This window comes from Eriocheir sinensis, unplaced genomic scaffold, assembly GCF_024679095.1.
Source record: "Eriocheir sinensis breed Jianghai 21 unplaced genomic scaffold, ASM2467909v1 Scaffold1344, whole genome shotgun sequence".
Classification (NCBI taxonomy): domain Eukaryota; kingdom Metazoa; phylum Arthropoda; class Malacostraca; order Decapoda; family Varunidae; genus Eriocheir; species Eriocheir sinensis.
Genome location: NW_026110678.1, coordinates 37,537 through 40,272, shown reverse-complemented (window position 1 = coordinate 40,272; position 2,736 = coordinate 37,537). Strand labels below are relative to the sequence as shown.

Here is a 2,736-nt window from a genome sequence, read left to right as displayed (position 1 = left end):
GGAGGGAACAAGGCCAAAGGATGGGGTCAACCTTGGGCATTATTACACCAAGGAACTTACTAGGCCATACCACGGATCAAACAGAAATGTGACAACCGACAACTGGTTCACATCAGTGCCTCTCATCTCTGACCTCCTAAACAACTGTGGAATGACCCTTGTTGGCACAGTTCGTGCCAACAAGGCTGAAATTCCACAAGAGATGAAGGCAAAGGAGACACGACTGCACGGTTCTAGTGCTTTCCTCTACACCAAGGAAATGACTCTTGTGTCTTATGTGGCACAAACATCTCGCACAAAGAAGAAAATAGTGCTCCTCATGTCATCCCAGCACACACAGCCTACCATTACATCAAGTGGCAAGCCTGAAATAATTGCATTCTACAATGCCACAAAAGGAGGGGTCGACACATTCGACCAAATGTGTGCAACAAGTTCGTGCTCTAGGAAGACACGACGTTGGCCCCTCTGTGTGTGGTACGGCATCCTCAATGCAGCGAGCATCAATGCCTTCATCATCAGCTGCGAGAACCGTGCAAGGACAGGCATCAGCATACCAAAGAGGAGGACATTCATGATGGATATTGGGAGGGCACTCATCATTCCCTGGGCTCAGTCACGCCTGTCATCAAAGTCCTGTCCCGCCAACTGCACACATTAATAACAACTGTGTGTGACCTTCCGTCACTGGGCAGCACTGCCGGGTCACCAGGGACATCACTTTCGGAGGGAAAGTCACCCCTGGTGCGCTGTGCTGACTGCCCTAGCAAGTCGGATAGGAAGACCCGGCACCGATGCAACAGGTGTGCAAAACCAATGTGCCCTCGGCACCTGTACCCCACCTGTGGTGACTGCATGTAAAACGTAAGTTAAGTTTTCATTGTGTATCCTCATTTTGTGCTGAAATAAATGACTATCAGCTTTAAAAAAAATTATGAAAATTAAATTAAATGAAAAATTGATACAAAAAAATTGCCCTTTTTTGCGTGTCTTCCATACAGCTCCCAGTGGCAGTAGAGGGGTGTACCTGACTGAGGCTAAGGTTTAATGACCTAAGAAGCAGTGCACACAAGAAGAAGTCTCTGTTTTCAATACTTTTTTTTTGACAATTTTTTTTTCAAAATTCACAGTAAAATTTACTCTTTTAGTTTACTTAACAATAAAATCACTTATAATATTAAAATATGATACAAAATAAATTTATCAAACACCATTCAAAAGCTAAAGAGCTATTTTTCTTCTGTATACTTTGTAATAAAAATTAATTGAAAAACAATATGTTTTTTTGATTTTCCAAAAAAGGGTGAAAATCTCCCGGGGTTAGGGTTAATGTGACTCAAGATGGACGTTAGGGTTCTAGGGTTAATTAATATCAAGCGACAATGTCAGGAAACAGGGGGAGTGAGGCGCGTGAAGTCCTCAGAGTTCAACAGCAAGTGCCACCCAGGTCTTGGGTGCCACCAGCTCTAGACTCGGGGGGGTGCAATGTCAACTCCAGGCTACCTAAATCCGCCAATGCCAAACCGAGGTGACGTGTTGAATCGGCGCCCTTATGATAGCACGAGAGCCCCGATGGCCTGTCCCCAACGCAGCATCTACCGCTTCCTTGGCGTGGCCGAGGACGCGCCCTTCGCCGAAGTGAAGAAGGCCTACCACAAGGCTGCCCTGCAGCTTCACCCCGACAAAAACCCGGACAATATTAAGGCTGCCACCAAGCAGTTCCAGGCACTACAGTCTGCCTTCAGGGTGCTGAAGGAGCGGGAGGAGAGGGGCCTGCCGCGGAAGAAGGGGGGTTGCGGGAAGCCTGGGTGCACCAAGTGCTTCAGGAGGAAAGCTCAGCGGGCCGAGGGCGGGCAGGAGGCCCCTCGGAAAGAGAAGTCGTCGAAGAAAGGGGGCTGCGGGAAGCCCGGATGCACCAAGTGTTTCGGGAAGGAAGGGAGTCAGAGCGAGGCCCCGCCGAGAGAGAAAAAGAAGCAAAAGAAGGAGCCCAAGAAGCGCCCCAAGGTGAGCGCGGAGACAGAATTTGAGCGGGAAAAGCGGCGAGCCGATCGGAAGTACTGGAGACATCGCCGCCGCAAGGAGAGGGAGGAGGAGGAGGAGCGTCGCTGGCTGGAGGAGGAGGAGGAGAGGATGGAGCAGGAGAGGGAGTACAGACAGATGCTGTACGAGCAGGAGAGGGAGAGGCGGGAACAGGAACGGATCCTTCAGCAGGAGGAGTTGAAGAGGTTTGTTGAACACCGGAACCGCCTGCTGCGAGAGCAAGAGGAGGAGGAGAAAAAGAGGCGGGCGAGGGAGAGAGCGGAGGACAGAAAGGAGGCCAAACGGAGACGTGAAGAGGAGAAGTGGGAGCAGTATCTTGAACTGCGAGCCAGCTGGCTGGGAGAGAGGCCGGGGGAGAACATGGCGGAGGTCAAGGCGCAGTTTCTCGCGGCCCAAGAGACGGTGAGGCGGGATGCCGAGAGGATCAAGCAACGGGAGGAAAAGATGTATAGAGAGGCCGGCTGGCCGATTGAGCAGTTTGCTAGGCCTTTTCTACCGGGGGTGAAGCGAGCGAGGGAAGGGGAGGAGCAGTCGGCGCCAGAAGCGAAGAGTGCCAAAACGATGCACTAAGCACCTCACCCGCCCTGCCCGGCAGCGCTATGGCCTTGAAAAAAGAAAAGTAAAACAAGTAAAAAAATTATAAATAAAAAAATCCGCAAAAAAAAAAAAAAAAGATAAGACCAAAAAAAATGTGTG

At 50.4% G+C, this 2,736-nt stretch overlaps 1 long non-coding RNA gene across 1 annotated transcript; it reads left to right on the top strand.

Moving 5' to 3' along the window:
• Window positions 1–636: 636 nt before the first annotated feature.
• On the top strand, window positions 637–1,276 carry LOC126989857 (uncharacterized). The gene is made up of 2 exons (XR_007743806.1): window positions 637–864; window positions 1,002–1,276. It is a non-coding gene; the product is annotated as an uncharacterized LOC126989857 (long non-coding RNA).
• Window positions 1,277–2,736: the final 1,460 nt, after the last annotated feature.